General features: G+C 45.6%; 1 protein-coding gene across 1 annotated transcript in view; it reads right to left on the bottom strand.

Annotated features, from left to right (window-relative positions):
• IGSF9B (immunoglobulin superfamily member 9B) overlaps window positions 1–24,876 on the bottom strand; it is a 179,031-nt gene that overhangs the window by 128,954 nt on the left and 25,201 nt on the right. The window lies entirely within an intron of this gene.

The following is a 24,876-nucleotide window of genomic DNA, read 5'->3' on the forward strand; positions in this document are numbered from 1 at the left end:
ACCTTAGAGATGATCATCCCTGATTTTCGGCGATAATGGAAACCGAGGATGCCCATCTCAGAAACGACCAAATCCAAGCCATTTGGTCGTGGGAGGAGCCAGAATTTGTAGTGCACTGGTCCCCCTGACATGCCAAGACACCAACCGGGCACCCTAGGGGGCACTGCAGTGGACTTCAAAAATTGCTCCCAGGTGCATAGCTCCCTTACCTTGGGTGCTGAACCCCCCAAAACCCACTCCCCACAACTGTACACCACTACGATAGCCCTTATGGGTGAAGGGGGCACCTACATGTAGGTATAGTGGGTTTCTGGTGGGTTTTGAAGGGCTCACATTTACCACCACAAGTGTAACAGATAGGGGGGGATGTGCCTGGGTCCGCCTGCCTGAAGTGCACTGCACCCACTAAAACTGCTCCAGGACCTGCATACTGCTGTCATGGAGCTGGGTATGATATTTGAGGATGGCATAGAGGCTGGAAAAATATTTTTTAAATTTTGTTTGAGGGTGGGAGGGGGTTAGTGACCACTGGGGGAGTAAGGGGATGTCATCCCCGATTCCCTCCAGTGGTCATCTGGTCATTTAGGGCATATTTCTGTGGCTTGGTCGTAAGAAAAAAAGGACCAGGTAAAGCCGTCCAAGTGTTCGTCAGGAGAGCCCTTCTTTTTTCCATTATCGGTCGAGGACGCCCATGTGTTAGACACACCCTAGTCCCGCCTTTCCTATGCCTCCGACATGCCCCCGTGACCTTTGGTCATCCCCACGACGGAAAGCAGTTGAGGACACCCAAAATTGGCTTTCAATTATGCCGATTTGGGCGACCCTGTGAGAAGGACGCCCAACTTGCGATTTGTGTCAAAAGATGGGCGCCCTTCTCTTTCGAAAATAAGCCTGTTAATATACCACCATATGGGAAACCTATCACAGTGGTTTACAATACAATATTATAACAAAAAATAGCCAATAGATAAAATATACATACTAAGCAGTCTGAAAAAGTTACATGATTGAACTTCTGTAACTTTTTTATTTGTTCATACAAAAAGGATGAGTTTGGACTGTTGTAGTATAAATTGTTTGGTCTAACAGAATTCAGTAAAACCTTTTTGTTTCTCATGACTTTTTGTCACCTTTTTCTGGAGATGGTCACATATGGGTTACTTTCAACCAAATGCATTCATAAACTGACCCAGTCAAAAGCCACTACTCATTCTAATATGCTGCCCAAGAATTAAACATCACATTCCTCCCCTCCTTTCACCAGTTTCTAATCTCTAAGCGTTAGCCAGTTAGTTAAATTTCTCCCCAGTACTACTCTTGTGCTCCTCTCTCCTGCTCTCCTGTTTGAGTTGCTACCAGTTGCCTTGTCTGCAGGGCAACAGCTGGTTACCCTACATAAGCAGTACACTCCTCTCCCTCCCTGTCCCTTTAAGAGGCATTTCTTGAACAAGTTGGAAAGTTCCATGAAGGTGGTTTACCACATTTGCTCTGCATTCACTCAGTCTCCAGAGAGCTCTGACCAGCAGTAGCAAACTCCTGAGTTGGGTTTCAGACATCTGCCTCCTGCTCCCCATGGATGACCACACCAAGTTCTTCTAGGTACCAGATCCATCAAGACAGCAGCACTGAAACTTGCTAGGCAGTGGCTTTATGAGCTGTGACCAATTTAACCAGCTGTTGCCCTGCAGACAAGGCAACTGGTAGCAACTCAAACAGGAGAGCGGGAGAGAGGGCTTTAGATCAGAGGAGGTGGGGATACTGAGAAGAAACAGAGGCATCTCAAACCAAGCAAGAAAATTTGAGAACAGGATGAGAGAGAGAGAGAGAGAGAGAGAGACAGAGAGAGAGAGAGAGAGAAATAGAAAGGAATGAAAGATCTCTGCAGTTTCCAGGACCTGTAACGTGCTTGCAGAGAATGAGATTCACCCAGGGTCAGGCCATGAGAGCTTGACAGTTCACAGCAATAGCAGCAGGGGATGGTGCCGATTTGCTGGGAATGACATCACTGTTTTTCACAAGCAGAGGGTAACATCACCAGTTATTTTTGACACAGCAATGAACATTAGCTTGTAAATGGCCCCAACAGGAATTGGTCAGGCCCCTAGGGGTCCCGAAACAAGCTTACAATTAAAGTCTCCTCGGAGCAGGAGAGCTAACTTCAGAACAGGCAAAACATTTTACAGTCAGTCACCTGCTCTCAATGCAAATGCAAAACCAATCCATGGATCAGCCCTGTAAGGAACACTTCAGGTTCTGTTGTCCTTCTCCCTGATTACCCCTAAAAGTAATATGACAGGATCTGCAGCACATCCCACAACTACCATGATATCCCAAAATATTCCTTACACTGATCCAGAGACTGGTGATGTCAAGGAAAGAGGGCAGTGGAAAGAGCAGGCCATCCCATACATAAGAACTTAAGTATATAAGCATTGCCACAATGAGACAGACCAAAGGTCCATCAAGTCCAGTATCCTGTTCCCAACAATGGCCAATCCAGGTCACAAGTACCTGGCAAGATCCCAAACAGTAAAACAGATTTTATGCTACTTATCCCAGAAATAAACAGTGGATTGTCCCAAGTCCATCTTAAAAATGGTTTGTGGACTTTTCTTTTGGGAACTTCTCCAAACCTTTTTTAAACTCTGCTAAGCTAACTGTGGGTATGAGGATCTCGTCACTGACAGTGTTTAAGGATCTCCAGGGGTATGCCAAGGAAGGAATGTCAAGTCAGTGCACACAGTCATTACATGATGTTTTCTTGAAATGGTGGGGGCCCTCAATGCTGTTCTCACACACACACACTTGATTCATTTTCACCTCTCTGTACCTCATTCTCACTGCATTCAAAACAAGGCAGAACCTTTACACTTCCTCAATTGAAAACATGATTTCATTACTGTCAGCAGACAGTTTCCCAAACATTTAACTCCTTATATACGCACATACAATATGCCTACTGTTTCAGTTCACCTTCACCTGTCACCATAATATTATGGTCACTCAACAGTACAAAAAGTGGAGCCAAAGCTAGACAGAGGAACAAAAACAAGACAGATTCCAGGAGCAGATTGCAAAGGAATGAGAATTACAAATTTATCAACAACCAATCTTGCAACCACATGGCGCTAAGATGACAGGCAGGAAGAACCAGATTTAAGGATTACAAGAAGCCTGCAAGTTCAATTCTGGTTGCCGTATCTCAAAAAAGATATAGCGGAATTAGAAAATATTGCAAGAACAACCAAAATAATAAAGGGGATGGAACTCTATGAGTAAAGGCTAAAGAGTTTAGGGCTTTTCAGCTTGGAAAAGATACAGCTGAGGAGGGATATGGTCTGCAAAGTCCCAAGTGGTGTAGAACCGGTGAAAGTGAATCGATTTTTCACTCTTTCAAAAAGTACAAAGGGGACACTCATTGAAATTACATGGAAATACTTTTTAAACAAATCGGAGGAAAATTTAATGAACAAGACTCTAAATTTTCTCAAGTATTTGGAACTTTGGATGAGGTGGATTTTCAAATAAAATCTTGTCAGTCAGCAGAAGCTGCAGCTGCTAAAGATACTTTGATTAAATAATCTTAGACTCAGCAGTTGAATCATTCAGTCTATTTATAACAAAAGTCAAGTCCAAACTTCACTTTATATTCCAACCATACAAAACTTTATTCCTTGTTCTCCAAACGTATTGTTACGTTTATATCTTCATGCTTTAAAACATCTTCTAACTTCAACTGAAATCACTTGCATATCTTTCCACACCAAGTTACATAAAGTGCAATAACCGGACACCTCCACCTACATGCGGCATGTTTTGCCAATCCCTGCTTCAGGGTGTGGTCCGAATTCTAACTAGAAGGTAAAACATAACATCACCTACTAGTACATTGTTGTTGGTCAGAAAGTGTATTAGATATTCTTTCATCAAACATTTCACATACCTCAATATGTAGCAGTAACTCCATGATATTTGTTTGCTGTGGGAAGGCTCATTGGAGCAATTACAGGCATTCTTTTACATGGTTAAATGCAAATTCTAAGGCATTACAATTTACATTGACATGGAATGTAAAAGAAATGGAATTTTTGGACACTAAAGTCATCATTGATCATGGCCAATTAATTACTACGGTGTATCGTAAAGAGATAGCAAGAAATAGCCTATTATAATTTCAAAGTTTCCACCCATATAGGCTAAAACTTAGTCTCTCTATGTCAATTCTTAAGAATCAGAGGGATCTGCTCACAAGATCATGACTTTGAGGAACAGGCTAGAAAACTATGGAAAAGATTTTTACATAGGGGTTACGCTGCAAAAACAATTAAGAAAGTGTACTTGAGGGCAAAGTATGCCCAACGAGATTTGCTGTTAAACTATACTGATAGGGAAACAGAAAATAGAATAGTAGCAGTGCTCCTGTATATGGCAGGAAGTTCTAGAGTTACATCTTTGATTCATAAATATTGGACTGTTTTGCAGGTACATCCTTTATTACAAGTGAGACCATTAATTGCTTATCGCAGGGGTAAAACTATAGGAGAAATGCTGTCCTATAAAAGAGTAGAATATCTACATAACCATGAGGATCTTATTGGCCATACTCAATGTGGCAAATGCCAATGGTGCACATTAACTATCCAAGGCACCGATTGGCAGGTGCTTGGGAGTAGGAGGGGTTTCACCGCACAACATAACATCCAACTGTAATATCAGCAATGTGATTTATATGATATGCTGCCCATGTCAATTAATATATGTGGGGAAGTCAACGAAACCCGTAAAAAACAAATTAAATGAATACAAATCAAGAATACACACAGCCACGTTGACAGCCCCCATTGTAAGCCATTGGCTGACCAAGCAACACGATTGGCTAGACATAAAATAGCGTGTCATTGATTATACTCAATTGGGGAGAGAGGAAGGGGACATTGACAGCTTGCTCATTTACAAGGAGCAATGGTGGATATATACGCTAGGCACCATTACCCCTGGGGGCCTAAATTTAGAAATTGATTGGGCAGCTGCAATGTAACAAGATGTGATGACACTTTGGGGAGGTTAGGAGCCATGTTGGCTTGTCATTCTGAGCCTTAAAACGCTATAAAAACGTAGCACAGCGCATGGGTGGAATAAGCGTAAATATGGCAGACACCGATGTAAAGTGGAGATACTGCTACGTATTGAGGTATGTGAAATGTTTGATGAAAGAATATCTAATACACTTTCTGACCAACAACAATGTACTAGTAGGTGATGTTATGTTTTACCTTTTAGTTAGAATTCGGACCACACCCTGAAGCAGTGATTGGCGAATCATGCCGCATGTAGGTGGAGGTGTCTGGTTATTGCACTTTATGTAACTTGGTGTGGAAAGATATGCAAGTGATTTCAATTGAAGTTAGAAGATGTTTTAAAGCATGAAGATATAAACCTAACAATACGTTTGGAGAAAACTGAATAAACTTTCGTATGGTTGGAATATAAAGTGAAACTTGGACTTGAATTTTGTTATAAATAGACTGAATGATTCAACAGCTGGGTCTAAGATTATTTATACATAGAGTTACCTTTGCTGATTGTCAGATCAATTAAGGAGAAAGATAGTTTGATTACACACCTTAGGTTGGAAGCCATGGAAAATGATTCCAGGGCTTGTAATTTGCATTTGTTACATTTTCCACAAACTCAGGGCCCTGTTTAGTGTGTGCTAAAAATTAGTGCAGGCTAATTCTAGAGATACTCATATATTCCTATAGGTGTCTCTAGCTTTAGCGCATACTAAAAATGCTAGGGCACCTTAGTAAACAGGGCCCTTATCTTCTTTCACCTTTAGAGTTATTCAAAATGTATGTGAAGGCTGTGCAACAAGGATTTGTATTATTTGCCAAGAACTGTTAGGCAACCCTCCCCAGGAAGGAGATTTTGATAACTTGATAATCTTAATTATTGGAATCTTCCCAAGAAGGTATATCTAAGAGGACTATTCTGTTGGTTGTTTTGAGCGCTATGGAGAAGAAACTGTCTTTGTTAAAGGTTTATTTCCAGAAGAAGGGAGTGCCTTTTTATGGTCAAACTATATTAATGTTTCCTGATGTGGCCAGGTCTACTCAGTTACGCCGTAAAGCCTTCTTTCAGCTTAAGCCTCGTAGTTTGGCTGTAGGAGGTACATTCTTTCTAAAGTTTCCCTGCAAATACCTGGTTACTCATGAGAACCACTCCTTTTTTTTTTATCCTGTTCATTTAGAGAGTTTTCTCTCTACTAAATGTGGTTGATGTTTACCTATGATAGTTGTGTGACAGGCTGTATTATGGGTTTTAGTATCTTTATCTCCATGCTGTAATTATTCTTAATTGTATGTTTACATAATGGAGTATCTCAGTTGTATCTGCAAGATGTGGATTTGATCTTCTAATGCAGTAGAGCTGTGTTTATGGTTTATTTTTTCTTTAGAATGCCTGCATTTTTCTTTATTGGAAAAATAAACATTTAATAAAACAAATAGGAGGAAATACTTTTTCACTCAAAGAATAATTAAGCTCTGGAACTCATTGCTGGAGGATGCAGTAACAGAAGTTAGTGTATCTAAGTTTAAAAAAAAGGTTTGGGCAAGTTCCTGGAGGAAAAATCCATAGTCTGCTATTGAGATAGACATGGGGAAGCCACTGCTTGCCCTGGGATTGGTAGCATGGAATGTTGCTACTATTTGGCCTTGTGCCAGGTACTTGTGACCTGAATTGGCCACTGTTGGAAACAGGACACTCGGCTAGATGGACTATGGGTCTGACCAAATTTGGCTATTCTTATGTCCTTGTGGGATAATCCTTTAATATGTGTGTAAGACAAAATGGTACTCTGCATGCCATATTATGTTTCTGCTAACTGGTGACCCTGTGACTTGATCCTGCCATCTTATGGCTCTCAAATGGGGACCAAAATGAAGCTAAAGGAGAAGTTCTCTTCACCAAACTTGAAGAGTCTCACCAAGATACTGGGCTAGGTGGACCACTGGTCTGACCCAGTATGGCTATTCTTATATTTCTCACACACATTTTTTTTTAAATAAAAGTTCTTTGGCCCAATGATTCAAATTTCCTGCAAATCTTGTAAGGGGGAAATATTTGGCAAAAGATAAAACAGCACCATAAAAACTCATATGTAAAACATCCTGGTCTGGTCCTCGGATAAAGTTATGTGATTGCCATGTTAGTTCTCTTTAAAGATTAAAAAAAACAGAAACAAATAAAAAGAAAGGAAAATAAGATGATACATTTTTGACAAGCTTTTGAAAGCAGGGCCTTCTTCTTCAGGTTGGTTATAAGCAAAGATGTCTGGTCCTCAAAACTGTCAGGCAAACGGCTCCCACCACATGTTATATAAGGTTTTGCTGGCAAATATTTTCCTGTGGAACCTCTAGAGAACAATTTCAAAGTGATTTTACATTAGTAAAATGCAAGCCAAGTCTCTGCAAATATAGAGGCACCCACTTCCCAATAGACAGAACAAGAAATGACCTAAGGGGCAGCTGCAGTGCACTAGAAGTCCACTCTGTTACCAGAAGTGCCAATGTTGCACAGGCCCACCATTCTTTGATGGTCAGTTGACTCGGAGGTATGTTTACTAAGGTACGTTAGCGTTTTTAACGCACCTTTAAATTTAAGGCATGTTCAACGCTAATGCGCCTATACATTTCTATGGGCGCATTAGGGTTTAACGCACATAAACCATTTACGCATGTTAAAAATGCTAATGCGCCCATAGCGCACCTTAGTAAACATGGAGGGGCATAATCGAACGGCGCCGGCCAAATAGATGGCCGGCCATCTATTTGGTTGGTGCCGCAAAAAGCAGTCCCGAACCATATTATTGAAAAAGATGGCCGGCCATCTTTCTTTTCGATAATACAGTTGGGACCGGCCAAATGTCAAAGATGGCCAGGTTTGAGATGGCCGGCATCGGTTTTCGCCCATAATGGAAACTAATGCCAGCGATCTCAAACCCGGCCAAATCCAAGGCATTTGGTCGTGGGAGGAGCCAGCATTTGTAGTGCACTGGTCCCCCTGACATGCCAGGACACCAACTGGGCATCCTAGGGGGCACTTCTAAAAATTAAAAAAAATAAAATAAAAATAGCTCCCAGGTGCATAACTCCCTTACCTTTGGTGCTGAGCCCCCCAAATCCCCCCCAAAACCCACTCCCCACAACTGTACACCATTACCATAGCCCTTATGGGTGAAGGGGGGCACCTAGATGTGGGTACAGTGGGTTTTGGAGGGGGTTTGGAGGTCTCCCATTTACCACACAAGTGTAACAGGTAGGGGGAGGATGGGCCTGGGTCCACCTACCTGAAGTGAGAGGGGGTTGGTGACCACTGTGGGAGTAAGGGGAGGTGATCCCCGATTCCCTCCAGTGGTCATCTGGTCAATTGGGGAACTTTTTTGAGACATGGTCCTAAAAATAAAGTGAAGCCGGCGAAATGCTCCTCAGAGCCGGCCATCTTTTTTCCATTATTAGGCGAAGCTGGCCATCTCATAACCACGCCCTGTCCTGCCTTCGCTACCCTGCCGAAATGCCCCCTTGAAGTTTGGCCGGCTTCGCGACAGAACGCAGTTGGCGTCAGCCAAAATCGGCTTTCGATTATACTGATTTGGCCAGGTTTAGGAGATGGCCGGCCATCTTCCGATTTGTGTCAGAAGATGGCCGGCGATCTCTTTCGAAAATAAGCTGGATAGGCGTCACTGTCAACAGGAACCCCCCAAATCCCACTACAATAATAAATTTCAGGAAGGAGATCTCCTCCTGTCTGGCTGTGATTTTAGATGTTGGCATCCAATTGTCCTAGTGCCCAGGGACTACTGGAAGGTGAAAGCCACCACTTCATATTCAGCTAGACACTTCTAAGGTAGTGCTCTCTGGCAAACAGGGAAGCTTGAAGTCCTGCCATGCAGCTAGGATAGTCTCATGAACATGTAGCTGGACTCCTGACAATGCAAGGAAGACTTGATGCTCCTTGGCACAATCCCCAGCTCTCTTATCTTCAGGCAGCACGAGGCTCCCATTCACTTCCAAACAACTCCAATTTCAGCTAATAGCATTCACTACAAGAGGATAGCAAAAATTACTGAGAGCAGAGAAGATAGGCACACACAAAAGAAAGGGGATGGCTATTTTCAAGTCATTTATAGGGATAAATGGTAATTTACCTAGGTAAACAGAGTCTGAAAATTGTTCTTCCTCTATTTGGCAAACAGCATGTACACTTTTAGAAGCATGAGGAAAACATTCCCAGAAGCATATTTTAGGAAGGATTGGCAAGTAATGTGCATAGATTCTATTTTCAAATATACAAACTATTTTTTCAGAAAAAGAGAATGTATTGATGATACTGTTTTAAACTATAAGGAAAGCAGTGGCTTTCCCCAGTGGGTGTAGCCTGGAATTTTGAGGCTGATCATTATTGTTTTATATTTTATAATTTTTTCTCTGTTGATTTTGTATGATATCTTGCATTCATTTATTCTTTGTTTTTGTTTTTGTATTTTTTATACATTTCTATCTATTTACTTCTCTCTGTTTTTTGCCTTAATGTAAACCACATTTAGGGGTCTTCTGGTAGACCAGAAAGGTGGTATATACACCTCAGATTAAATTATATGCAAAAAAAAAAAAAGGAAGTGCAAAAAAATCTGCAGGTACCTTATGCTCATAGCAGATTTTAAAGGAAAAGCTCAGTCATCAGCTAAAAAGTGGACAGCTTGAAAATTGTCCCAGACAACAGAAGAGATAGGCATTTTCTTTGATCTCCTGACACTGAGCAGCAGATTGGCAGTCAGATACTGTCTGTGACCTCACAAGAGTAGGGAAGAGAGTCAGGCACTGCCTGTGATCTTGAAGACACTGAAAGAACCAGTTCTGGAGGCCATACCTCTGAAAGAATATAGATAAGCTCAGGGCTTTTTTTGAGTGAGTACTGAGTACCGGCACCTTTTCCATTGTCTGCTAAAATTGACCCATGGACCCCAAGCTTTAATGAAAGAGCTCAGGCTCTACATACCAATTCAGTCTTGTCATAGATTCTGTGACTGGTTGAAGGGGGCCTGGCTATTATGGGGTGGGTGCCTCAGTGATCACCCCACTCCTGAAGGGTGGTCTAGCATTTGAGTCCCGGCATCTTTTTTGCTAGAACAAGCGCACTGGATAAGCTGGAGATAGTCCAAAGAAAGGCCATTAAAATAGTGCTGAGTCTGCACCATAATGTGAGACAAGAACCTAGATGGACAGATAGATCCTAAAGGAGCATAGAGACAGAAGAGATGTGATACAGACATTCAAATACCTGAAAGGTATTAATAATTCACAAGGAGTAATCCTTTTTAAATGGAAAGGATGTTCTAGAACAAGGGGTCGTAATGTTAAGCTTCAGGAGGGTAAAATCAGGAACAATGTCAGGAAATATTTTTTTCATGGAGAGTGGGGGCTGCCTGCAATGCTCTCATGCAGTAGGTAGAAAAGATAAAAACAATAATGAACATCATGGAGATATGAGAGAGAGAGCATCCAGCATCAATAGCTGCAAGAAAGTAAAAGAGACAGGGGATGTATGATCTAGTGATACAGCAAACTACAACTCCCCAGAGTCTAGACAAGTCAATGCAATAAGCTGGTGGTGGTGATAGGGTACTGCTAGAGAGCAAGGCTGAATCCAAGCAGACTAGTGGAGGTTTGTCTGGATCTTTGGCCACTCTTTCAGGTTTCAGACTCAGAAACAAACCATACAGAGGATATAATGAAAGCATTTAGTAATTGTACCAAAAAGGGAATGCCTGCACTGAATTAGAATATGCAGAATGAGATGGGATCTCCTGTACCAACTTTCATGTTCAATAGGAGAATGCAAACCCCTGCATTTCATTCTGATTCTCCTAGAATGCTACAACTTGCAGTCTGCAAGGGAGTCAAACTTCTAGCACCAAATTAAAGAAGTGCTGGAGAACAGCTTTATTAAACTAACCGCTGGGTCTGTCTGGCAAGCTGGAAGTACAGGAATAACAAAGTTCTAGTGGAAACACAGGCAAGCACAAAGCCAGGTCTGTCTAGCTGACTTCTCCGGGGACTTAGGAGGTTAGATGTTTGGGCAACAGCTTCATGCTTAGATGTGGGAAGAGATTGATAATATGAGCGAATTAAATAGGGGATCTTGTATGCTCATCTACCCAAGATGTTAGAGAACTAAGGATAAAGACAATTAAAAAAAACTGTTCTGGATAATGAGTGACACCTTTACAAATGGTCATGCTCTATGGTTGGCAGCTAGGCTATATCCTTACCAGTGTGGGCAGAAGTAACTGGAAATGCAGATGGCATAGTAGTGTTTTTCCACCATCATCTACTATGTTACTCTGTCAGTCACTATCTGTGATCTCCAGATGTTGTGACTGACAGCTGGGACAGAACCACAATTCATCAACTCAATTTCTTATCTCATTTTTTTTCTTCTCTACCTTAGATTCCCACTGCAGATCCTCGTGGGCAAATCACTTTAACCCTCCATTGACCCAGGTTCAAAAAACTTAGGGGCCTTTTTACAAAACTGCCCTAAAAGGTGGCCTGCGCTATGACTAGCACATGAGTTTCCCCTGTGATCGGAGGTCACTTTTAGTGCAGCTGTAAAAATGGCCAAAATTTCATTTCCTGTATTAATGGCCATGTGCTAATTTCCCAGTGTGTATCCATTAGCACGTGAGCCCTAACTGACACCTATTTACCAGGCAGAAAGGGCTCACAAGCTGAGTATGCGCTAATCAGTAGGCGTGTGACAATGTGGCTGCACTAACCAATTAGCACTGGGCACGCCCTCAAACACACCCCCAGCACTAAAAAATAAAAAAGTATTTTTTAGTGCGTGGCAAGAATGCACAGCTGCCAACACCAATGTGGGACGCCTGAGTGCACCCTGTGGTAGTGCGTTTTCTCGCATGGTAAGCACACATTAGTGCATACCACCGCTTAGTAAAAAAGGACCCCTATGATTGCGAACCCCACTAGGAACAGAGAAAGTACCTGAATATAAATATGTAAAATTACTTTGGCTGTACCACAGAAAGGCAGTATATCAAATACCCTCTCATCACCCTCCAGGTTTCATGGCTTCTCCATGCAAAACTCTTCTTGGTGCTGACGTGGAGGCTACCAGCACGTGATAATGCAGCAAAACATTCAGAAGGAAGTGGTGATGCAGAAGCAGGACAGGAGGCACTGGGTCTTTCTTCCATTGCCATTCCCAATTTGCGCTCTTCTCTTTCATCCCTAATCTTTCTCCTTACCACCTCTCTCCCTCCATCTTTTCTAATCCTCCTTCTTGTTTTTCTTATTCTCCACTTGCTCTCTCCCTCCCTCTCTATCTGGGCACAGATTCCAATTAAGCAGAGCTTCCTTTTCTGTGGTATTCATCTGTCCCTTCTCTCCTCAATCCCTGAATCATACTCTAGCTACAGAATACCATTATCTCTCCTTCACTGACAGAGTCATTTACTGGAACCTACTTCACATTTCCTACTGAATTTTAATCTCCATCTGTTCACATAAAGCACTAATCTAAAACTAACTAGACTGAGGCTAGAGATGCACGAGATCAATTCAGGACAGCAGGGAAAACTATCTGGGATAGACTGAGGACACCCCTCCCTGTGATCTGACAGCAGAGATTGTTGCATGGGACAGATTGGGAGAACTCCCCCTGAGTGCTGACAGCAAAGAGCTGCATGCGACAAATTTGAAACACATCTGCATGTGGCTACAGAGACAACCGTCTGGGATGAACTGGGGGCACCCATCATGGCTGTGACAATGGGGGAAAGAGGGCAGCCTGAAATACAATAGAAACATTCTTCATGGATGTGGTAACAGAAAGATTGGACTAAGATGGACTGGAGACACTGCCTCACGACTGTGACACTTAGGGATGGACACAGGGCAAGAAGTTTAGGTTTGTTTTCAGTTCAGTTGGTCATTTTCCCTGATTTTCAGGCATTTTTTCAGTTCATTTCACACATTCATGGTAACAATTTTTTTTAACATATATTAAAATTCTTAACACAAGCTAATCAAGTTAGTGTGTAAATCTATAGATTAATGTGTGCTAAATCAATTTTGTGCACATTAAAAGTTTTAAGGCATACTAATTAAACTCTGGAATTCGTTGCCAGAGAATGTGGTAAAGATGGTTAGCTTAGTGGAGTTTAAAAAAGGTTTAGACGGCTTCCTAAAGGAAAAGTCCATAGATCATTATTAAATGGACTTGGGGAAAATCCACTATTTCTGGGATAAGCAGTATAAAATGTTTTGTACATTTTTGGGATCTTGCCAGGTATTTGTGACCTGGATTGCCCACTGTTGGAAACAGGATGCTGGGCTCGATGGACCTTTGGTCTTTCCCAGTATGGCAATACTTATGTACTTATAATGCACTGGGGAGGGGTCTTTTATGAAGACACATTAGCGTTTTTAGTGCGTACTAATGACTAGCACAAGCTAAACGCTAGAGATGCCCATATGAATATACGGGCATTTTTAGTGCCCACTAAAAACGCTAGTGCACCTTTGTAAAAGGTCCCCTGAGTGCACAGTAACCAATGCACATCCCTAGTGACAGCCATGTGGGAAGCGCTGCTGCCCAGCACTCTCACCTAAAAAAAGAAACAATATTCAGCTGTTAAGGAGGAAAACAAACATGTCAAAAAGGAATATACAAGTGGAAAATATAAAACCTAAACCTCTCAGCAGGCAGCCTCCGAGCTGAGTGGGAAGGGGATAATTTCTTAAAGCATTTTCCCATACATGAAGTTGCTCATTTTCAAAGCAGATGGACAGCTTTAAAATGCCTAAAAAAGTCCTTCTGCCAGAAATGTCCAAATCCTGATTTTGGAAAGTCAGAATTTGGACGTTTCACACTGCAGTTCCTCCAAACAGCAAGGGGGCGTGCTGTGGGTGGGACTAGGAAGGGTTCAAAAGTAGGACATCCAACAGGGATTTTCAAACGCAAAGAAACATCCATGTCTAAAAAGAACTTTTTGTCTAGACCTGTTTCAGTCACATCCAAGTCACAAAAGGTTGCTCTAAATTGGGAAGCGAACCACTGGAGGGATTAAGACATGACCCGCCCTCATTAATCCCCTAATGATTGCTGTCCCAGGTTCAAGTCCCACTTCAGCTTTTTAAAAAAATAATATTGAGCCTTCCAGAAACAGAAAAATACCTCTTGTACTTAAATATATAACACACCTGCAAGCCTGATGACTATTACAGTAGTGTACATTCAGGCACAGTAGGTATTTTTCAGGTCCTGAACAGATCACATTTACAAAAAAACAAAGAATAGTTATAGTGGGGTTTGAACCTAGGTCCCTTGGTTTACAGTCCATTGCATTAACCACTAGATTGCAAGGGGGTCTGTGTGGCCATAATTTTTGAAAATGATACCAGACAGACGTTCATGATCCTGGTTTTTTGTCATTCAAAAGTTAGACATTTTTCAATTTGGAAAATGGATATTCATTTTGGACTTTTTCAGTGCAAAAACATCCGTTTCAGAGTCATAATCGAACAGGAATTCTAACCATTTTTTCTGCTGATGGCTACGAGATGGTCGTTTATTTTGGATTTTATGAGCAGGACGTTATTTTCAAAAATGCCCCTCTAAGGGTGTTTTACAACACAGGAATTGGCTGTTATACAGTTATGCACGTTTGAACATGCTGACAAGAGCGTATGGACTCTTAGATTATGTGTAGGTGTTCCCAGAGGTGACATTTTAACAGAGCTGGGATAGTGCTCTAAATGCAAGGCTGGTGTTAGGAGGCGGCAAACCGGGCAATTGTTCTGGGCCCTACATGCCACAGGAGGCCCCCAAGCCTGCCTCATGCTGAAAGAGGCACTGCCTGCAGGCAGGCCTGGGGGCCATGTGTAAGTGCACACTTTATAAAATACGATCGTACTTGCACAGAATACAAACAGCAAGAAGTTGCACCTGCTTCAGAACAAGTGCAACATTGTGCATGAGCATTTTGGGGCTCATGGAGACTATTGTAGGAAGCTGTTTTCTATAAATCCTCCAATTATATGCCTGGTTTATAAAGGCAACATGCATGCATCAAATAGACAGCTTCTTTGATTTTTTTTGTAGGTGCCCTATTCTCATGTAACACGGAGTAGGCTTTTGAATTTGTAATTTCTCTGTTGGAAGCTTCTTCTGTAAGATATATTAAGGTACTGGATGCTGTTTGTTGTGCTTAATTTTTTATTTATTGCATTTCTATCCCACATTTTCCCACCTCTTTGCAGGCTCAATGTGGCTTCTCTTTGGCACTGGCTTGACCAATAAAGCGAATGCTACATACCTGTAGAAGGTATTCTCCGAGGACAGCAGGCTGATTGTTCTCACTGATGGGTGACGTCCACGGCAGCCCCCTCCAATCGGAAACTTCACTAGCAAAGTCCTTTGCTAGCCCTCGCGCGCCCGCGCGCACCGCGCATGCGCGGCCGTCTTCCCGCCCGAAACCGGCTCGAGCCGGCCAGTCCAGTATGTAGCAAGACAATACACTTCAAGGGAAGACACAACTCCAAAGGGGAGGCGGGCGGGTTTGTGAGAACAATCAGCCTGCTGTCCTCGGAGAATACCTTCTACAGGTATGTAGCATTCGCTTTCTCCGAGGACAAGCAGGCTGCTTGTTCTCACTGATGGGGTATCCCTAGCCCCCAGGCTCACTCAAAACAACAACATTGGTCAATTGGGCCTCGCAACGGCGAGGACATAACTGAGATTGACCTAAAAAATTTACCAACTAACTGAGAGTGTAGCCTGGAACAGAACAAACAGGGCCCTCGGGGGGTGGAGTTGGATCCTAAAGCCCAAACAGGTTCTGAAGAACTGACTGCCCGAACCGACTGTCACGTCGGGTATCCTGCTGCAGGCAGTAATGAGATGTGAATGTGTGGACAGATGACCACGTCGCAGCTTTGCAAATTTCCTCCATGGTGGCTGACTTCAAGTGGGCTACCGACGCTGCCATGGCTCTAACATTATGAGCCGTGACATGACCCTCAAGAGCCAGCCCAGCCTGGGCGTAAGTGAAGGAAATGCAATCTGCTAGCCAATTGGATATGGTGCGTTTCCCTACAGCCACTCCCCTCTTGTTGGGATCAAAAGAAACAAACAATTGGGCGGACTGTCTGTGGGGCTGTGTCCGCTCCAGATAGAAGGCCAATGCTCTCTTGCAGTCCAATGTGTGCAGCTGACGTTCAGCAGGGCAGGAATGAGGACGGGGAAAGAATGTTGGCAAGACAATTGACTGGTTCAGATGGAACTCCGACACAACCTTTGGCAGAAACTTAGGGTGAGTGCGGAGGACTACTCTGTTGTGATGAAATTTGGTGTAAGGGGCCTGGGCTACCAGGGCCTGAAGCTCACTGACTCTACGAGCCGAGGTAACTGCCACCAAGAAAATGACCTTCCAGGTCAAGTACTTCGGATGGCAGGAATTCAGTGGCTCGAAAGGAGGTTTCATCAGCTGGGTGAGAACGACATTGAGATCCCATGACACTGTAGGAGGCTTGACAGGGGGCTTTGACAAAAGCAAACCTCTCATGAAGCGAACAACTAAAGGCTGTCCTGAGATCGGCTTACCTTCCACTTGGTAATGGTATGCACTGATTGCACTAAGGTGAACCCTTACGGAGTTGGTCTTCAGACCAGACTCAGACAAGTGGAGAAGGTATTCAAGCAGGGTCTGTGTAGGACAAGAGCGAGGATCTAGGGCCTTGCTGTCACACCAGCCGGCAAACCTCCTCCAATGAAAGAAGTAACTTCTCTTAGTGGAGTCTTTCCTGGAAGCAAGCAAGATGCGGGAGACACCCTCTGGCAGACCCAAAGAGGCAAAGTCTACGCCCTCAACATCCAGGCCGTGAGAGCCAGGGACTGGAGGTTGGGATGCAGAAGAGCCCCTTCGTCCTGCGTGATGAGGGTCGGAAAACACTCCAATCTCCACGGTTCTTCGGAGGATAACTCCAGAAGAAGAGGGAACCAGATCTGACGCGGCCAAAAGGGAGCAATCAGAATCATGGTGCCTCGGTCTTGCTTGAGTTTCAACAAAGTCTTCCCCACCAGAGGAATGGGAGGATAAGCATACAGCAGACCTTCCCCCCAATCCAGGAGGAAGGCATCCGACGCCAGTCTGCCGTGGGCCTGAAGCCTGGAACAGAACTGAGGGACCTTGTGGTTCACTTGAGATGCGAAGAGATCCACCAGGGGGGTGCCCCACGCCTGGAAGATCTGTCGCACCACACGGGAATTGAGCGACCACTCGTGAGGTTGCATAATCCTGCTCAACCTGTCGGCCAGACTGTTGTTTACGCCTGCCAGATATGTGGCTTGGAGCACCATGCCTTGACGGCGAGCCCAGAGCCACATGCTGACGGCTTCCTGACACAGGGGGCGAGATCCGGTGCCCCCCTGCTTGTTGACATAGTACATGGCAACCTGATTGTCTGTCTGAATTTGGATAATTTGGTGGGACAGCCGATCTCTGAAAGCCTTCAGAGCGTTCCAGATCGCTCGCAACTCCAGAAGATTGATCTGTAGATCGCTTTCTTGGAGGGACCACCTTCCTTGGGTGTGAAGCCCATCGACATGAGCTCCCCATCCCAGGAGAGACGCATCCGTGGTCAGCACTTTTTGAGGCTGAGGAATTTGGAAGGGACGTCCCAGAGTCAAATTGGAGCAAATCGTCCACCAATACAGGGATTCGAGAAAACTCGTGGACAGGTGGATCACGTCCTCTAGACCCCCGGCGGCCTGATACCACTGGGAGGCTAGGGTCCATTGAGCAGATCTCATGTGAAGGCGGGCCATGGGAGTCACATGAACTGTGGAAGCCATGTGGCCCAGCAATCTCAACATCTGCCGAGCTGTGATCTGCTGGGACGCTCGCACCCGCGAGACGAGGGACAACAAGTTGTTGGCCCTCGCCTCTGGGAGATAGGCGCGAGCCGTCCGAGAATCCAGCAGGGCTCCGATGAATTCGAGTTTCTGCACTGGGAGAAGATGGGACTTTGGGTAATTTATCACAAACCCCAGTAGCTCCAGGAGGCGAATAGTCATCTGCATGGACTGCAGGGCTCCTGCCTCGGATGTGTTCTTCACCAGCCAATCGTCGAGATATGGGAACACGTGCACCCCCAGCCTGCGAAGCGCCGCTGCTACCACAGCTAGGCACTTTGTGAACACCCTGGGCGCAGAGGCGAGCCCAAAGGGTAGCACACAGTACTGGAAGTGGCGTGCGCCCAGCTGAAATCGCAGATACTGTCTGTGAGCTGGCAGTATCGGGATGTGTGTGTAGGCATCCTTCAAGTCCAGAGAGCATAGCCAATCGTTTTGCTGGATCATGGGGAGAAGGGTGCCCAGGGAAAGCATCCTGAACTTTTCTTTTACGAGATATTTGTTCAGGGCCCTTAGGTCTAGGATGGGACGCATCCCCCCTGTTTTCTTTTCCACAAGGAAGTACCTGGAATAGAACCCCAGCCCTTCTTGCCCGGATGGCACGGGCTCGACCGCATTGGCGCTGAGAAGGGCGGAGAGTTCCTCTGCAAGTACCTGCTTGTGCTGGAAGCTGTAGGACTGAGCTCCCGGTGGACAATTTGGAGGTTGAGAGGCCAAATTGAGGGTGTATCCTTGCCGGACTATTTGGAGAACCCACTGATCGGAGGTTATAAGAGGCCACCTTTGGTGAAAAGCTTTCAACCTCCCTCCGACAGGCAGGTCGCCCGGCACTGACACTTGGATGTCGGCTATGCTCTGCTGGAGCCAGTCAAAAGCTCGCCCCTTGCTTTTGCTGGGGAGCCGCGGGGCCTTGCTGATTCGCACGCTGCTGACGAGAGCGAGCGCGCTGGGGCTTAGCCTGGGCCGCAGGCTGTCGGGAAGGAGGATTGTACCTACGCTTGCCAGAAGTATAGGGAACAGTCTTCCTTCCCCCGAAAAATCGTCTACCTGTAGAGGTAGAAGCTGAAGGCTGCCGGCGGGCGAACTTGTCGAATGCGGTGTCCCGCTGGTGGAGAGACTCTACCACCTGCTCGACTTTTTCGCCAAAAATGTTATCCGCACGGCAAGGCAAGTCCGTAATCCGCTGCTGGACTCTATTCTCCAGGTCGGCGGCACGCAGCCATGAGAGCCTGCGCATCACCACACCTTGAGCAGCGGCCCTGGACGCAACATCAAAAGTGTCATAAACTCCTCTGGCCAGGAATTTTCTGCACGCCTTCAGCTGCCTGACCACCTCCTGAAAAGGCTTGGCTTGCTCAGGGGGAAGAGCATCAACCAAGCCCGCCAACTGCCGCACATTATTCCGCATGTGTATGCTCGTGTAGAGCTGGTAAGACTGGATCTTGGACACGAGCATAGAGGAATGGTAGGCCTTCCTCCCAAAGGAGTCTAAGGTTCTAGCGTCCTTGCCCGGGGGCGCCGAAGCATGTTCCCTAGAACTCTTAGCCTTCTTTAGGGCCAAATCCACAACTCCAGAGTCATGAGGCAACTGAGTGCGCATCAGCTCTGGGTCCCCATGGATCCGGTACTGGGACTCGATCTTCTTGGGAATGTGGGGATTAGTTAATGGTTTGGTCCAGTTCGCAAGCAATGTCTTCTTCAGGACATGGTGCAAGGGAACAGTGGACGCTTCCTTAGGTGGAGAAGGATAGTCCAGGAGCTCAAACATTTCAGCCCTGGGCTCGTCCTCCACAACCACCGGGAAGGGGATGGCCGTAGACATCTCCCGGACAAAGGAGGCAAAAGACAGACTCTCGGGAGGAGAAAGCTGTCTCTCAGGAGAGGGAGTGGGATCAGACGGAAGACCCCCAGACTCCTCGTCAGAGAAATATCTGGGATCTTCCTCTTCCTCCCACGAGGCCTCACCCTCGGTGTCAGACACAAGTTCACGGACCTGTGTCTGCAACCTCGCCCTGCTCGACTCCGTGGAACCCTGTCCACGATGGGGGCGTCGAGAGGTAGACTCCCTCGCCCGCATCGGCGAAGCTCCCTCCGCCGACGTAGTCGGGGAGCCTTCCTGGGAGGTGGCCGCGGTCGGTACCGCACGCGGTACCGACGTCGGGGACCTCAACCTGGGCGATGGGCCAGCCGGCGCCACGCTCGACGGTACCGGTGGCGCAAGCACCGCCGGTACCGGAGGGGTAGGGCGCAACAGCTCTCCCAGAATCTCTGGGAGAACGGCCCGGAGGCTCTCGTTTAGAGCGGCTGCAGAGAAAGGCTGAGAGGTCGATGCAGGCGTCGACGTCAGTACCTGTTCCGGGCGTGGAGGCTGTTCCGGGCTGTCCAGAGCGGAGCGCATCGACACCTCCTGAACAGAGGGTGAGCGGTCCTCTCGGTGCCGATGCCTGCTGGGTGCCGAATCCCTCGGCGACCCAGAGCTCTCGGTGCCGACACGGGGAGGAGACCGGTGTCGATGCTTCTTCGATTTCTTCCGAAGCATGTCACCGGAGCTCCCCGGCACCGACGAGGAGGACGTCGAATCCACCCGTCGCTTCCTCGGGGCCGAGACTGAAGAAGGTCGATCTCGGGGGGGCTGTACCGCAGGAGCCCTCAGGGTAGGCGGAGACCCACCCGAGGGCTCACCGCCACCAGCAGGGGAATGGACAGCCCTCACCTGCACTCCACCCGATGCACCACCGTCCGACGACATCAGCAGACGAGGTCCTGGTACCACCGACGTCGATGCAGCTATCCGATGTCTCGGCGCCGATGCAGAGGCCCGATGCCTCGATGCACTCGATGCAGGGGCGGCCGAGGAAGATGGTCTGGACGCTGACGACGTCGATGCACTCGAAGATCCCGGTGCCGATGCCGACGAAGAGCCCGAGAACAACACGTTCCACTGGGCTAGTCTCGCTACCTGAGTCCGCCTTTGAAGCAGGGAACACAGACTGCAGTTCTGAGGGCGGTGCTCGGCCCCCAGACACTGAAGACACGACGAGTGTCGATCAGTGAGCGAGATAACCCGGGCGCACTGGGTGCACTTCTTGAAGCCGCTGGAAGGCTTCGATGTCATGGGCGGAAAAATCACGCCGGCGAAATCAAAAGCCGAAATGGCGAAATTCGAAGCACCAAATTTAGAGGGAGAAAAAATCTCGACCGAGGCCGAAAAAAAGGCCTACCCCGACGACGAAAGAAAACTTACCGGGGCAAAAAAGCTGGAAGTACGGGGAGGATTTACACGAAACCCGGCGGGGGGTTTCCGGAGCACTTCCCGACTAGGACAAAGCTTTCCCGAAGGAAAAAAACACGTTCAAACAAATTGGACGCGCGAGGTCGACTTTCCGGGGCTCGACACGGCGAAAACACGACCGTACCGAGTGCGGACAAAAGAAGACTGGCCGGCTCGAGCCGGTTTCGGGCGGGAAGACGGCCGCGCATGCGCGGTGCGCGCGGGCGCGCGAGGGCTAGCAAAGGACTTTGCTAGTGAAGTTTCCGATTGGAGGGGGCTGCCGTGGACGTCACCCATCAGTGAGAACAAGCAGCCTGCTTGTCCTCGGAGAAAAACATTTACACATAGGTGCCCCGTTATTAAAATTACCCTCATAGAGAACAGGAGTTCTGAATAAAGGAAAAGTGGCCAATTTCAGACCACAAGGAGGTGTCACATGCTGTCCTTCTTCTTCTACCTAACTTTCTCTTCCTCCCCTCCACACTTCTCCTCTTTACAAGCCCCCAAGGCCTAATGCATTCTTACAGTGGAGCGCCCTGCTGACCATAAAGAGAGCTGGCAAAAGCTTTCACTAAGTAGCCATGGCAGATCTAATGTTATTTATGGTTCATCCTTAGGGGGTCTCCTAGCAGAGCAGGGAACGAAGAAAAAAGAAAATAAGACAGACACCTTTTAGAAAGAGGGGCACAGAGGAGTTAAATACTGTGAGTTTAGAAGTTGACGCAATTCACCTGTATATAATGTTCATCTGCTGAAAGCAGAATTATTACAGCACAAGGGGGAAGATGTTAAGTGCCACTGCAACCAAGCAACTACTGTGTTTCCCTCAATAGCACATTTGGGTACTATGCCAGTAACAGGCACTCAAGTCCAAAGCCAAGACCGCCCGCATCTCGCCACATGGAGAAGTGCAATCAATTAAGGCTGAAGGACCATCTTTCAATGTTTGTCTTCTGTGTCTAAATTCAGTAAAGCATTTCATTTCTGAGGATGATTTTTTTTTAAGTTTTAGGGTATGGAATGAATCCAGAGGCCACACGGAGTTTAAGCTACTGCCAATGGAGGCATCTTGCAATCACTGTTCCCTCTAAGCTGAGTGGGAGTCCAACTGCATTGCTGCCAGGGGGTGGGGGTGCTTCAATACTGTGTTTTCAATTGCTAGGGATAGGCAGGTTCCTGGAGTCCTGCAGAGCTTGCTTGTCCCTCACTAGTGAGAGTGAAACAGCGCCCTCCACTGCCAGGACTGTAGGTGGAGGATTCCCACTTAGCTTAGAGGGAACAGTGCTCACAACACAGAGCTGCAGAAAAGCTGCCAGTCACTCTGTTCTTTGATTTCAGGAGCTTCCTGGGAACTGGCACCTGAGCTCTGTGTAAAGCACGTGGGACAATTGTTTCATACCAAGAGATGTTACATGCTGGAAATTTGAACTAGACAAGGATAGCTGGATTTGACAGCCTCTGGCATTGCCTCATCTCTCAAAGTCCCAATATTGTATCCCTCTATCACCTCAGTCAGTCTATGCATGTAGAGAAATACAAATGGCCAACCACCTGGTTGGGGGTTGTCCCATCCACCTTTGGTTTCCCCGGCAGGGAATGTTTAATGCTGTGAGAATCGGAAGGTAGGGAGGGCGTGTGCTATGATGTGAGACTGCTGCAGTTCCAATCCAGAGTCATTTGGTCTAAAGGACACTACAGCACTACTGAGCACTGCAATTTAAAAATAACAAAAAAAGTTCTTTAGCTGGGTTATATATTTTTTAGTCTGGTGGAATTGTTGGAAACTGTTGATTTACCCACACCAGGTTGATTTCATTGAAACCCTTACATTTTTACTGAGTATTCATTCTAAAAACAGGTCTAGCTCAAAACATCTTAGATTTAGTCCTGGACACTTTTGTTTTGTTCCATTATGGCTGAAAAACGTCCCAAGTCTTAGGAACACCCAAATCCCACTCTTAACATGCTTCCTCAAGATTTGGACATACTGCAGACAAACTGTATACAAAACTGTCTAAAAAAAATAGGTTTTAAAAATACTGATTTGGATGTTTTTGTGAGATAAAGGTACAAATGCTGATTTATGCCACTTTGTAGATGTTTTTCGAAAATGAGCCCCTTAATGACTTTAGAAACTGGAGACAAAATAATTTCTTAAGATTTTCATCACACACTAGGGCAGGGGTAAGTGACCTGTAGCCTGTGGGCCAAATATAACCCATCATTGAATTCTATGCAGTCTGCAAGACCATGGAAACTATACACAGAAAACATCATTAACCAGTTCTGGCAATTTTAACAATACTGTGTTTTGCAATTATTTTCAGAATAGCTCCTCTAGCAGTTTCTTTCCATAATTTTTAGTTAAATTTTACTTATCTATTTATCACAGGTGGTCTATGGGGCTCTATGCATTTCCAGTTCCGATTAATGTTGCAGTCCGCTAGGATTGTACTGAAGTTTAAATCTGGCTTAAAGACTTTTTTGTTTGAGGATGCATTCACATAAGGTTGATCAGCCTGTATAGATCCCTGTCAGTGTTACTTGTGGAAGCATAAACACTGGGTCTATTACTGACTTTTCTATATGCTCTATTATGTACATTGGAGTGGAGGAGTGGCCTAGTGATTAGAGCACCAGTCTTGACATCCAGAGGTGGCAGATTCAAATCCCACTGCTGTTCCTTGTGATCTTGGGCAACTCACTTAACCCTCAGGTACAAAAATAGATTGTAAGCCCTCCAGGGATAGAGAAATACCTGGTGTACCTGACTGTAATTCACCTTGAGCTATTGAAAAAGGTGTGAGCAAAATCCAAATAAATAAATTTTCTCATTCTCTAATAATTGTAATTTGTACACCACTCAAAGAGATTTCTAAAGGGCAGTGTAATAAGCATTAAATTTGTGCAGCCCTCTTTGTACAAAGATTGCCCACCTCTGCCCAAGGGGCTAGATTTAAAAGCCAAACAAAATTTCCAGCATCACCCTATGTACTTCAACATGTAGAATATTGTTTGCCTTCTACCAAATTTATCCTTTATTAGGAAAAATGTGCATGATTTCAAAATAGTGTCATTCCAACACAAGTATTCTCATCATCTTATCGTGGGACAGTGGAAAGTTGTACAATATTGAGGAAGTTCATACATTTGGCTCAAATGCAAGTTGGTGGCACAAGCACAAGACTTCCAGTGTGCTGGTTTCTCACAATTTTTATGTAGGTCAGGCTTGCAGCACCTTGTGACCTGCAAGTCACTTAACCCACCATTACCCCCCTCCCCCCCCACCCCAGGCACAAACTTAGACTGTAAGCCCTCCAGTGACAGAGAAATATTTATTGTACCCAAATGTAACTTTCCTTGAACTACTACTGAAAAAGGCATGAACTGAATCCAAAATCCATTCTCTTTTGCTCTCTTTAATCTGACCTGCACGTCAGTGAAGAGTGGCACAAGCAACCAATTTCATACAAGCCACTCCTCTAGGATGCCTCTAGAAATCAGTGTTCAGACTGGTCCTTATTTTGAATGTGTAGCTGACAAGCACTCAGGCTTGTGACCTGATACAACCTTTTCCTTCAAAGCTCTAGTTCTCTGCCAGGCTTTGG

This window comes from Microcaecilia unicolor, chromosome 12 (genome assembly GCF_901765095.1).
Source record: "Microcaecilia unicolor chromosome 12, aMicUni1.1, whole genome shotgun sequence".
Taxonomy (NCBI): domain Eukaryota; kingdom Metazoa; phylum Chordata; class Amphibia; order Gymnophiona; family Siphonopidae; genus Microcaecilia; species Microcaecilia unicolor.